This window comes from Oncorhynchus masou, chromosome 5, assembly GCF_036934945.1.
Source record: "Oncorhynchus masou masou isolate Uvic2021 chromosome 5, UVic_Omas_1.1, whole genome shotgun sequence".
Classification (NCBI taxonomy): Eukaryota; Metazoa; Chordata; class Actinopteri; order Salmoniformes; family Salmonidae; genus Oncorhynchus; species Oncorhynchus masou.
The window spans coordinates 57490184-57504861 of record NC_088216.1 but is presented as its reverse complement, the minus strand read 5'-3'; the positions used below and the strand labels follow the sequence as shown (position 1 = coordinate 57504861).

Below are 14678 nucleotides of genomic sequence, written 5' to 3'. Positions count from 1 at the left end.
CTTATCTCGCAGAAATTCATATTCATTCACCAGACACATCAATTATAGTGGAGTATTATGTCAGCATACTGGTAGGGCTTCATCATGTCACTCCTCCGCTTATCTGATTCCTTCTGCCCATCTGCAAAACACACAGCTTATCATTGGAATGGGCTCTTAACGTAATGGTATAGTTGACTGGTGTATCAGTAGTGGGAATGTGAGAAGCTTACGGCTCTCATTTTAAAGCTGCAGAAACATGGTGATCATTGGGTTTGTGGAATTCAAGCGCAACAAAACAGGTTGCCTTGAGAAGCCTAACGTGCTGCTTTTCTTTTTAGGTAAGGTTCTTCTACAGTTCTCTAAAGGTTGTCCCTCGAAGGAGTAATGTGCCCCTGCTCTAAAGAGGATTCCATTTGCTGAAACTGATCCTCAATCAAAGGTCAATCGATGCTGCTAAATGGATCACAGAACTTGTGGAATATCTGTATATACTGTGGCTTCAGAAAGTATTCACACCCATTGACTTGTTCAAAAAGCAACTGTGTTACAGCCTGAATTTAAAAATGATTAAATTGAGATTTTGTGTCACTGGCATACACATAACACCCCATAATATCAAATTAGAAGTATTTTATGTATTTTGAATTTTGAATTTCTTACAATTAATAGCAAATGAAAAGTTGAAATGTCTTCAGTAAAGAAGTATTCAACCCCTTTGTTGTGGCAAGCCTAAACAAGTTCTGGATTAAAAATGTGCTTAATAATTCACAATAAGTTGCATAGACTCACTCTGTGTGCAATAATTATGTTAAACATGATTTTTGAATCACTGTACTCCACACATACAATTATTTGTAAGGTCCCTCAGTCAAGCAGTGAATTTCAAACACAGATTCAACCACAAAGGCCAAGGAGGTTTTCCAAAGCCTGGCAAAGAAGAGCACATATTGGTAGATGGGTGAAACAATAATAAGATATTGAATATCCCTTTGAGCGTGGTGAAGTTATTAATTACACTTTGGATGGTGTGTCAATACACCCAGTCACTACAAAGATACAGGCGTTCTTCCCAATTCAGTTGCCGGAGAGGAAGTAAACCGCTCAGGGATTTTTTAATACAAAGTGTTCTGTTTGGGGCAAATCCAACACAACACATCCTTGAATACCACTCTTCATGTTTTTTTTTATATAAAAAAAACTCCCTCGTCCTTGCCGATGCAAAGCATATCCATAGCATGATGCAACCACTACCAAATGGAATAGAGCTAAGCCCAGGCTAAATCCTAGAGAAAAACCTGGGTCTGTCTGCTTTCCAACAGACACTGGGAGACAAATGCACCTTTCAGCAGAACAATAACCTAAAACACAAGGGTAATATATACACTGGAGTTGCTTACCAAGATGACCATTGATGACCATTGAATGTTCCTGAGTTGCCTAGTTACAGTTTTGACTTAAATCGGCTTGAAAATCTATGGCAAGACTTAAAAACGGCTGTCTAGTAATGATCAAACAATCAACTTGACAGAGCTTGAAGAATTGTTTAAATAATAATGTGCAAATATTGTACAATCCAGGTGTGCAAAGCTCTTATAGACTTACCCAGAAAGACAAAGGGGATTCTAACATGTATTAACTCAGGAGTGTGAATACTTATGTAAATTAGATATTTATGTATTTAATTTTCAATAGAATTTGCTCAAATGTAATTATGGGGTATTGTGTGTAGTTGGGTGAAGGAAAACATCTATTTAATCAATTTTGAATTCAAGCTGTAACACAACAAAATGTGGAATAGGTCAAGGGGTATGAATACTTTCTGAAGGCACTGTATCAATCCTCATTGATTAGCTCACTACTCTGTGTGAGGTTACACATCATATCAATGTTTGTATCCAGGTTTTCTCATAGTGTGTAAACACTTTTTTTTAAATTACTGGAGTGTCTGTTTTTTTCCATGACAAAAGAGACTGGCTCACTAAATTAAGAATAATTGGTGTGTGTATGTGTGCGTGCGCCTTTTCGTGTGTCCCCATGTCTGTGTCTGCTCATCCCTCACACAACCTTGTTCTAATCAGGGTGTGCTGGATAAGCAAACTGCGCAGCGTTAAACGTTATGAGCAGGGAGGGGAGTAAAGGTCTCAAGCAGGTGGTTATCTCCTCCTGGAAAGAATATCTTTATATACTGGTGTCTGTAGTTCAGACTAGAGTGGGAGAGGAGAGAAATGATGTCATGCTTTCTCACTGACCAAATTGGCTTAATGGTTCACAGCTCAGTTTATTGTTATGGGAGTAATACAGTGCTTATAGATGTGGTACATGGTCAAACTGACAAGTCTTTCTGGTCTACAGCAGCCGTCTTTAGAGAAAGACTTAGTTCTTCTTTAAAGTAACTCTCCCTGCATTGTTGACAGTTGTTTTTTACATACAGAGTGGTTGAGCCTTAGACAAGCTCAGGAGTGGAGGGCAGATCTCATAAAATGCACTGCCTCTTGTCAATGGGAATGAAACATTCTCTCTCTCTCCTGCTCTGTCCCCCCCCTCTCTCTCTCTCTCACTCTCACTCTCTCTCTCACTCTCACCCACCCACCCCACAGGAGAGGCAGCTCCATGCCTGGCCATTCATTGAGATCAATACAGGGGACCTGACCCACTACATGGCTCCACTGTCCTCCCAGAGTGGCTTCCACCACACTGGCTTCGTTGTGCCCGAGCTCATCACACAGACAGCGGCCAAGACACCGGTGACAGAGGAATCCTCGGACCAGGACAGAGGGACGGATATTGCAGGTATTCTAATCCCCTCCTCTCTCCATACAACCACTGAAACGTTCAAGCAACAAAGATGTTTTTTAGCTAGTTTCATAGCAAGAAAACATCAAAGAAGTTGAAATTAGACTTAGGGTGGCCAGTAGAGGAAAGAAAGACAAAAGCATTGAACTGTTTCTTCCTGAACAGCTTGTTTGACTAAGAGGTTTGTTTGAAGTATTTGTCACTTAAGTGAGTTTGCAGATCAACAGGCTACGCCTCTAGTCTATTCTATCCCAAGGTAAGGCTGTGTGTTCGATTTCAAGAACTAACAAACAGCTTGGATGTAGCTGCAGGTATTTTTCAACGGGAGCTGCACTCAGTGCCCCACCACGTTGATTCCATCCAACAGCTGATATATGAGTCCCTGTAATTGTTCTGTCACTGTAAGTACGTTTCTTCAAGCACAATTTGTTGGTCTTTTAAACTTGATAGGGCCTTCAGTTTAGCACAGTAGCGATATTGACTTTGTCTTTGCACAAATCATTTTGTAAGGGAAGCGGGTTAGTGTGTGTGTGGATAAGACTGTGTGGGCTGTAGGTGTAGACTAAGATGGCTTGACTGAGAGGAGGTAACAGAGGGGGAATGGGGAAGCAAGGGCTCACAGAGGCTCTTCTTCCTATAGTGCACTAGTTTTGGTAATCCAATGCCCTGTATTGTGGGGGTTATTGTCTTTCCTTTGTTCTTTTTCGTAATTATTGTTGACTGTTGTTGACTTGTCTTTCCTTTGTTCTGTGCCCATTCATGTAATGATGTCTGTGTAGGTGCAGAACTGGTTACCATGGTGAGAGTCTGCTATTGGTCATTGAGGAGGGCACTGCCCGCCTATTGATGATGAATTATACAAGCACAGACACCAGCGACATGCTGGGAGTTTGTGGCGTTCACAGCTTTTCATTTATTTGTCAACAACACCAAATTGAGACAAAAGGGTGTTCATTGGTAGAATTTCATATTTTGTATTTGTTTAGGCATCAGACTTCAGAAAGCCCACTGAGTTCAGTTTACTCCAAATGTTGACTCTCCCTTTCCATGCATCTCCCTCTCCTTTCCTGTTGCTCCTTCTGCTCTCCCCTCCTCACCATCTCCCCTCTATCTATCTCTCTCGCTCCCTCTCTCTCTCTCTCTTTCTCTCTCTCTCTCTCTGCTTGGCCCTGTCATGTAGTGAGGATTTATGGCAGTGTGGGACGCTGTCTGGTGTACTGTGTTGTGACCTGAGGATCTTTCACTTTCACTCTAAATCTAAATTGCTTCAATAATCAATATGTCAGTCCCCCAGCAGTCTACAGTAAACAGTGGGTCAACGCAGTTCTGCAATACTAACAGCAAACATAAGCTGTGTGTGTGTGTCAAATCAAATAAAGTCACATTTTATTTGTCACATGCTTCGTAAACAACCGGTGTAATGAAATGCTGACTTACAGGCCCTTCCCAACAATACAGAGAGAAAAATAGAGAAATAATAACACAAGGAGTAACTGTAACTTTGCTATATACACGGGGTATATAACAACGAGTCAACGTGCAGGGGTACGAGGTAATTGAGGTAGTCAGAAGTTTACATACACCTTAGCCAAATACATTTCAACTCAGTTTTTCACAATTCCAAGTCAAAATTCCCTGTCTTAGGTCCGTTAGGATCACCACTTTATTTTAAGAATGTGAAATGTCAGAATAATAGTAGAGAGAATGATTTATTTCAGCTTTTATTTCTTTCATCACATTCCCAGTGGGTCAGAAGTTTACATACACTTACTTAGTATTTGTTAGCATTGCCTTTAAATTGTTTAACTTGGGTCAAACGTTTCGGGTAGCCTTCCAATAAGTTGTGTGAATATTGGCCCATTCCTCCTGACTGAGCTGGTGTAACTGAGTCAGGTTTTTATCATGATAATCATTCGATAATGATAATTATCACGATATTAATCAAATAAAGTTTTAAGGAAAATTGTTCCATGTTTGCGGCCACGGAGCACGTACTTGGGGTCAATTAACTTAATAAGCCTCTTGAAACCTTCCTTTTTGACTGTGCTAATTGGTAGCATGTCTTCGACTGTGCTAATTGGTAGCATTTGTGATGTCTTTGTTTTTTTAATGTTTGCTTGTAGGGTATAAATGCTGTCAGTGTTCACTGCTTTGGGCAAACATCCCTAGATTGGCTGGTGCTTGAAGAGCGTTTATCAATACCGTGGCGCGAACTCAAACTTCCTGCATGTTCCAAAGTGTGATTTTGCTTCAGATGTTGAAAAAGGTTTGTCGTTTTACCAGACTTCGTAGCCACCTGTCTACGACACAATTTGCACCGAACATTGCTCTGTTCTTTGTTGGTCTTCAAAAAGCCAAACCACTTTCAAATTACTGAAACAGTTTAACCCTTTTTATCAATCATTTCTTTGTTGGAAGCTGCTCCTTCTCCATGGCCATCACTGCCACTGTTTTCGCCGACATCACTCATTTTTCGTGGTTAATAGTGGCTACTCCATTACTCAAGGTGCTAAGTGGTTTTTAGTGGTATACCTCTCCATGTCCATATTGTTACTTCTCCACACGTTCCTGCTGCGTCACAGAGGTGAAATGGACTGCTGTACTTAATTATTCTATATCGACATTATTGAAAATGAATCTAAATGTTTTATATCGTTATTGAGGGAAGTGATTACCTCAATAATTATTGATATTGATTGATCGCCCAGCCCTAGGATTGAGGTCAGGGCTTTGTGATGGCCACTCCAATACCTTGACTTTGTTGTCCTTAAGCCATTTTGCCACAACTTTGGAAGTATGCTTGGGGTCATTGTCCATTTGGAAGACCCATTTACGACCAAGCTTTAACTTCCTGACTGATGTCTGAGATGTTGCTTCAATATATCCACATAATTTTCCTACCTCATGATGCCATCTATTTTGTGAAGTTCACCAGTCCTCCTGCAGCAAAGCACCCCCACAACATGAGGCTGCCACTCCCATGTCTCACGGTTGGGATGGTGTACTTCGGCTTGCAAGCCTCACCCTTTTTCCTCCAAGCATAACGATGGTCATTATGGCCAAATAGTTATAATTTTGTTTCATCAGACCAGAGGACATTTCTCCAAAAAGTACAATTTTTGTCCCCATGTGCAGTTGCAGACTGTAGTCTGGCTTTTTATGGTGGTTTTCGAGCAGTGGCTTCTTCCTGGCTGAGCGGCCATTCAGGTTGTCGATATAGGACTTGTTTTTACTGTGGATATAGATACTTTTGTACCTGTTTCCTCTAGCATCTTCACAAGGTCCTTTGCTGCTGTTCTAGAATTGATTTGCCCTTTTCGCACCAAAGTACACTCTAGGAGACAGAATGTGTCTCCTTCCTGAGCGGTATGACGGCTGCGTGGTCCCATTGTGCTTATACTTGCATACTATTTTTTTGTACAGATGAATGTGGTACCTTCAGGCGTTTGGAAATTGCTCCCAGAATGTGGAGGTCAACACATTTTTTGGGGCTGATTTCTTTTGATTTTCACATGATGTCAAGCAAAGAGCCACTGAGTTTGAAGGTCGGCCTTGAAATACATCCACAGGTACACCTCCAATTGACTCAAATGATGTCAACTAGCCTATCAGAAGCTTCTAAAGCCATGACATTTTCTGGAATTTTCCAAGCTGTTTAAATGCACAGTCAACTTAGTGTATGTAAACTTCTGACCCACTGGAGTTGTGATACAGTGAATTATAAGTGAAATAATCTGTCTGTGAACAATTGTTGTAAAAATGACTTGTTGTCATGCAGAAAGTAGATGTCCTTAAAGACTTGCCAAAACTATAGTTTGTAAACAAGAAATGTGTGGAGTGGTTGAAAAACAAGTTTTAATTTCTCCAACCTAAGTGTATGTAAACCCCCGACTTCAACTGTATGTGCATGTTGGTAGGGATTTGATTTATTTCAATTTCCATTAGCCAACAACAACGGTGACAGCGAGTCTTACTGGGGCCCGACAAATAGCTAAAATGACAATTTGCATAAATGTAAAAATGTGTGTGTGTGTGTGTGTGTGTGTGTGTGTGTGTGTGTGTGTGTGTGTGTGTGTGTGTGTGTGTGTGTGTGTGTGTGTGTGTGCGTGCGTGCTCATCTATCAGTTACACATACATGTCAGTACATACACACAACAAGTAGGTCACATTGGGGAGAGGCGTTGTGCCGTGAGCTTTATTTGTTTTTTGAAAACAGGTTTGCTGTTCACTTGCACTATATAAGATGGAAGGGAGCTCCATGCACTCATGGCTCTGTATTATATTGTACATTTCCTTGAATTTCTGCTGGACCTGGGGACTGTGAAAAGACCCCTGGTGGCATATCTGGTGGTGTAAGTGTGTGTGTCAGTGCTGTGTGTAAGTTGACTATGCAAACAATTTGGAATTCCCAACACATGAATGTTTCTTATAAAAACAAGAAGTGACACAGTCAGTCTTTCCTCATCTCTTAGCCAAGAGAGACTGGCATGCATAGTGTTAATATTAGCCCTCTGATTACAATGAAAGAGCAAGACGTGTGGCTCTGTTCTTTCTGCAGCTTAACTACGTCTTCTTTGCAGCGCTTGACCATATTACTGGACAAAATAACAATTTAATGAACGATTTAGCAGTCTAATGGCTTGGGAATAGAAGATGTTCAAGGTCCTGTTGGTTCCAGACTTCGTGCATTGGTACCGCTGGCTGTGCAGTAGCAGAGAGAACAGTCTTTGACTTGGGTGACTGGAATCTTTGACGATTTTTAGGGCCTTCCTCTGACATCGTCTGGTACAGAGGTCCTGGATGGCAGGGAGCTCAGCCCCAGTGATGTACTGGGCTCTACGTACTACCCTTGGTAGTGCCTTGCGGTTTGATCCCAAGCAGTTGCCATACCATCCGGTTGTGCAGCCAGTCAAGATTCTCTCAATGCTGTGCTGCTGTATAACTTTTTGAGGATCTGAGGGCCCATGAAAAATCATTTCAGCCTCCTTAGGGGGAAGAGACGTTGTCATGCCTTCTTCACGACTGTGTTGGTGTGTGGACCATGATAATTCATTATTGATGTGGACAACGAGGAACGTAAAGTTCTCAAACCGCTCCACTACAGTCGCATTGATGTGGATGGGGGTGTGCTAGGCCCTCTGTTTCCCATTGTCCACAATCAGCTCCTTTGTCTTGTTGAGGGAGAGGTTGTTGTCCTGGCACCATACTGCCCGGTCACTGACCTCCTCCCTATATTCTGTCTCATCGTCAGTGATCAGGCCAACCACCGTCAGGAATTTCAGAATCTAGTTGCAGAAGGGAGAGTTCAGTCCCAGGGTCCTGAGCTTAGTTTTGAGCTTGGAGGGCAATATGTTGTTGAACAATGAGCTATAGTCAATGAACAGCATTCTCACATCGGTGTTCCTCTTGTCCAGGTGGGAGAGGGCAGTGTGGAGTACCACAGAGATGGTGTCATCTGTGGATCTTTTGGGGCGGTATGCAAATTTGAGTGGGACCAGGGTGTCTGGGATGAGGGTGTTGATGTGAGCCATGACCAGCAAAGCATATCATGGTTGCAGATGTGAGTTCTACAGGGCGATAGTAATTTAGACAGGTTACCTTGGCGTTTATGGGCACAGGAAACTATGGTGGTCTGCTTGAAAAATGTAAGTATTAGGGAGAGGTTGAAAATGACAGTGAAGACACTAGCCCGCTGGTCAGCACATGCTCTGAGTACGTGCCCTGGTAATCTGTCTGGCCTTGTGAATGTTAATCTGCTTAAAGTTCTTATTCATGTAGAACATCTGGTTTTCTCATGCCTGGTTCAGTGTTGCTTGCCTCGAAGTGAGCATAGAAGGCATTTAGCTCGCCTGGTAGGCTTGTGTCACTGGGTAGCTCGTCGCTGGGTTTATCTTTGTAATCCATGATAGTTTACAAGCCCTGCCCATTTGGCCAGCTTCAGAGATGGTGTAGTAGGATTCGATCTTAGCCCTGTTTTGACTGTTTGATAGCTTGGGGATTTCTTCTAAGCTTCCGGATTAGTGTCCCGCTCCTTGAAAGTGCCAGCTCTAGCCTTTAGCTCAGTGCGGATGTTGCCTGTAATCCATGGCTTCTGGTTGGAATATGTACGTACGGTCACTGTGGGGGTGACGTCATTGATGCACTTATTAATGAAGCCGGTGACTGACGTGGTAAACTCCTATATGTTATTGGGTGAATCTCGGAACATATATTTCAGTCTGTGCCATCGAAACAGTCCTGTAGTTTAGCATACGCTCCATCGGACCTTTTCGGTATTGAGCGCGTCACTAGTACTTCCTGTTTGAGTTTATGCTTGTAAGCTGGAATCTGTGTGTTGATTAAAGTTGATCTAGAGTTTTGACGGCTCTAGTAACAAAGGTGAAATGCGGGTAAATATTTCCTGCATTAAAATCACCGGCCACTAGGAGTGACGGCTCTGGATGTGCATTTTCTTGTTTGCTTATGGCCTTATACAGCTCGTTGAGTGTGGTCTTAGTGCCGGCTTCGGATTGTGGTGGTAAATAGACAGCTACAAAAAATATAGATGAAAACTCTCTTGGTAAATAGTATGGTGTGTAGCTTATCATGAGATATTCTAACTCAGGCAAGGAAAAACCTAGAGACTTAACATTAGAGATTGCGCACCAGCTGTTGTTAGGAAAGAGACAAACGCCTCCCCCTTAACCTTACCCAAAGCTGCCCAGAATGAGCAGTATGTCCCCAGCTGCCGATTCATTGAAGTAGAAATCTTCATCCAATTTGAGGTTAGTGATCGCTGTTCTGATGTTTCGGTCATAGGAAATGATGGAGGAAATATTATGTACAAAAAAATTAAGATCAGCATAAAAGAAAACACAAAATAGCAGAATTGGTCAGGAGCCCGTAAGACGGCAGCTATCCACTGCAGCACCATCTTCCTGAAGTGTGTGTGTTTGTGTGTCTTTGGTGGTCGTTTACAGATGCTACACATCACACATTATGCTATTTTATATGGGTTTTTATGCCATCACTTTGGGATAATAATCACTCTGGACCACCAGTAAAGCAGAAATGTCATGATAGAAAGGCATACTCATCTTTAGAGAGAATTTTGTGAGACAATAAAGAGAGTTTGGAGCAACAGTTCCCAAACTAGGACTCGCAACCCTATGTGGGGTCGCCTGACATGAAAATGGGGTCGCGGGAGAATTTCCTATTCCAAATCCTGAAGAAAAAATCATATATACAAAAAATATATATAATATTGTCTTTATCTCAAAATCATTGTAATTTGGTTAATCTTCAAAATATAAATTCAAATGATTAAAATCTAAAAGATAAAATTCAATGAGAGAGCGCCCTAGATCATGGGAAAACGTCACACTTGAATGTTGCTCTTGAATCATTCCCATGGTAAATGTCTAGGCCCGCTATGCTATAAAACCACACACAGAGACTGATATTACTGGCCACAATTGATAAGGTGAAAATAATGTGTGCAGAGGTGTATGCACAGAAACTCACATCAATACCTTTGTCAGATAACACTGTTAAACAAAAAATATATGCCAGGAAACTGGCTGACCGTCTCGAACTCTCCAGCTTATGCTCTCTAAATGGACGTTAGCTGAGGGTTGAAATTCCCATGCATTGACTTTTGTTCTCTATACATGTCAGGGGATGCTATTCACGAGGACATATTGTTCTATTTCACAATTCCTGGGCATGAAAGGGCACAGGGGATGTTCAGTGTGCTGCGTGGCTATATTGAGGATATTTTTTGTCCTCCATGGGATCAAATGGTGGGCTTTTGCACCGATGGGGCTCCATCTATTGCGGGATGGCGGGCAGATCTCTGCACTGTAGTTATGAATGTGTTTCCCTCTGCCATATGGATGCATCGTATGATGCCCCCATCCATCGCCTGTGCGTGTTTCAGAAAACAGAAAACAGCATCAGTAAGTGTCCCAAACGAGTTCTGAGTGCTCACCTCCAACACTTGGAAGAGCACTTTGGGACCTACTTCCCAAACCGTTTGACTGTGATCCTGGCTCAGTTGACATGCCGGTAAGTGAAATCGAACAGCTGATCGAGCTCTCATGTGACCGAATGCATTCATGGGTCACTACGGAGGAGTTTTGGTTCCTGACTCAAAGGGAATAATAGCCTGCTGTCTGAGCATTAAGGCCCAGTTTAAACAACTGGGAACTCGAAACTGGGACCTCGGAAATCTCCGACTTCAGTACGTTCAAGGCAACTGGGAACTCTAAATATAACAAGCTCCGAAGGGGAAAAATCTCTTTCTAGAGCTACAACTTTCCGACCTGAAGATCACTGGCGTCATGATTTGACCTCTCGTTTTTCAGAGATCATAGTGGTCTTGAAAGCACCATAAAATGAATATCTGTGTAAAGCTGGATTCAGTGCTCTCGTCTGCATTAAAACCAAATATCGATACAGGTGGGAGAGATGAGGTGAGCACTGTCGACCACACCCGACATTGAGAATCTCAGACGCGACACACATCAAGCACACCCACCTCATTAGGGGTGGTGAGATTTTAGTCAAAGCTACTCCGACATTGCTCGTCCTAATATTTATACATTTCTTAATTCCATTCTTTTACTTTTAGATTTGTGTATTGTTGTGAATTGTTCTATACTACTGCACTGTTGGAGCTAGGAACACCAGCATTTCGCACCACCTGCAATAACATACAGGTATGCTAAATATGTGTGTGACCAATAAAATTTGATTTGAGATAAGGTACGTTGTCAGACTAATTAGAAATTGACTGTCATAGCCCCACATTAAAAGTATGTGATGGTGAGTTGAGAAGACAATCAGAAATTATAATGTTTTTCAAATGACTGCCATACCCCCAAATAATGGACAAATCAGGGTTTTATATATATATATAGTATGTGCTTCCAACTTTGTGGCAACAGTTTGGGGAAGGCCCATTCCTGTTTCAGCATGACAATGCCCCCGTGCACAAAGCCAGGTCCATACAGAAATGGTTTGTGGAGATCGGTGGGGAAGAACTGACTGGCCTGCACAAAGCCCTGGCTGAAACCCCTTTGGGATGAGTTTCAACACCGACTGCGAGCCAGGCCTAATCGCCCAACATCACTGCCCGACCTCACTAATGCTTGTGTGGCTGAACGAAAACAAGTTCCTGCAGCAATGTTCCAGCATTTTAGTGGAAAGCCTTCCCAGAGGAGTGGAGGCTGTTATACCAGCAAAGGGGGAACCAGCTACATATTAATGCCAATGATTTTGAATTGAGATGTTCGACAAGTCCACATACTTTTGGTCATGTAGTGTACATGTCAGTAATACACAACAGGTAGGTCACATGGGGGAGAGGCGTTGTGCTGTGAGGTGTTGCTTTATTTGTTTTTTTAAACCAGGTTTGCTGTTCACTTGCGCTGTATAAGATGGGAGTTCCATGCACTCATGGCTCTGTATAATACTGTATGTTAGAGAGAGAGAGAGAGAGCGAGAGAGAGAGAGAGAGTGTTTTCCTAATGAGAGACAGTTCAATCAGCGGTGCCTCGCTGTGTCTGTTGTTCGACTTTCCATCCAGACCTACCTGTGTGTGGCCAGCCAGCCTGTAACTCAAATACACCACCTTGGATGGTGGAGTTACTAGTAATGTACATACTGCTGTACTGTGTGCTCAACGTCTCTCTAGACTCGAGGAATGACAATACAAATCATGTGCTCTTTATATATGATGTTGATCACTGCTGTGTTCTTTTTTTTATGTTGCCACATATTGTAAATGAGATGATTTAATATTCTTTATAGGTCTTACACCTGTACCTCAGCATACCTGTTTACCAAGTGTTCCTGTTTGAGGAGGGTGTGCTTTTGCATGTACTAAAGTATTTATTTTAACACTGGCGAAACGTTGCAGACTGTGCATAATTATTCACAAAAGCTGAAATGTGAGAGATTGTTAGTCCAACTTGCACAATAGGGGGATTCAATTTAGAACACAAACCCATGTCGAGGGTAGTTATGGAAGTCATTTGCACCCGCATGCACTGAGTAAAGTGAAAGATACACAAACCAATGGTCTACATGGATAAACATTACGTTTCCCTCGCACTCCGAAACCATGGGATCATGCAGTGCAAAGCCATCATCTGTCCTTGATGAGCTGTTTGAGCTGAACTGAGGATGTCTGGGTCAATAGGACATTATTCTTATTATTATCCTCCAGTAGTAGTACAGAGATGGCTACACTATAATTTAGTCCTACTAAATGTCATTTATCTCTAATTGCTATATAATTACGCAACAATTATCATATCTTTAATGTAATTTATGTAATTATTCCTACATATGATCTTGTTGTTTTAATCAAGGCTAATGAAAGGGGGAGGTGTCAGGTGTGCTAGCTACAGCAAAATATTTCATTTTACATATTGCCCTTAAAATGACATACTTACTGTAATTGATGGATCTTTTGAAATGCTAACATGTCAATAGTGCATTAGGAACCATTACAATATAATTGCCAGTTTTTCTTTCCTTCCTTTCCTTCGTGTTTTGCTTTCTTACATAGTTCTTTAGTCTAGAACCAATGAAGTTGTGTATGGAAGTAATATTGCAAATCTAAATCTAAGTGTTTCTGCTTTCCCCATCAAGAATCCTCATTAAAAACAAACAGACTAATGTCAGTAAAACACAAATGTCAGACCGATCCTCTCTTCTTAATATAGAAAGATACCTGCTGCAGCCTTCTCCTGTGGATAGCGTGGGTAGATGACAGAATAGGTGTATTTAGTCTTTTTTCTTTCTATTTTTTGTTGCTGTCACAGTCCCCTCCCCTCATGCTCCTCTTCAAACTCCCAGCCTGCCTCTGTCGTGTCTGTCTCTAATTACCTCCAGCTATCCTCCTTTAAAACCCCCCTCCCTTCTCCTCTCTTCGTTCCCACTGGGCCCAATTTAGCAACTAATATAAGCAAATGTTATCTAAAAGACTTTCCAAAGCATAGTCTGCTTCAATTTGGGAGCTTTGTCATGACTTATTTACAGTTTTTCGTGGGTGAAAGTAGTCAGGTTTGGTTGGAAGCATCTTCCTGGGGGCTTTCTGCCCAATTACCTTAAATAGACCAATTATTTCCCATCTCAGCTGCTGGTAGAACATAACCACTATACCTGGCATGGACGTTTTCTACAGAATGAGAAATGTAAAATACAACACATATATAATAACTCCATGGACCTACACGTCCTCATCTCCTCCCTCTCATTGAGAAGGCCTAGGATGCCCCCTTAATGGAAAAACAGGCCTAATAAGGATCACTGCCTCATATTCCCTTGTTAGACCAGATGGGTTTGCTGTGTATGGACTTGTTGGCTGGTAAATGGGATGTTTCTCAGCTTAATAATATGCCATAAATAACCCCATCATCAGTACACCTCTCATATAGACGTAGTCCCTGTATATTAGACAGGCTCAGATACACTGAATCCTGGACCTGATAATGAGCTTTCTGTGAGATGGAGAGATCTGATTGGAGGGGGGACTTGTGTGAGGGGCTCAGAGAGCCTGTGTGTGTTGCACTGTGGTCCCCTGTGATACTATATGGTCCATAATTCAGTGTGATTAGTTTTTTGGGGGGCCATGAACACAAAAGGGGAGTTGTCTTTGACTACTAGCACTGACTTTGAAGTTGTATTTATTACAATTAAGGCAGTTATACAAATGTTTAAAACATTACAATACATTCATAACAGATTTCACAACACACTAAGTGTGTGCCCTCGGGCCCCTACTCCGCTACCACATATCTACAACACAAAATCCATGTGTACGTGTATAGCGCTGTGTCGGTCAGGAAGTGTCGTAAGCTGGTGATTGTCAAGCAAATAATTGTCTGTCTCACGGTAATTGACCGTAATTAACA

The 14678-nt window shown here is 41.9% G+C and overlaps 1 pseudogene; it reads left to right on the top strand.

Moving 5' to 3' along the window:
- LOC135539936 (testis-expressed protein 264 homolog) overlaps positions 1-14678 on the top strand; it is a 138921-nt pseudogene that overhangs the window by 116924 nt on the left and 7319 nt on the right.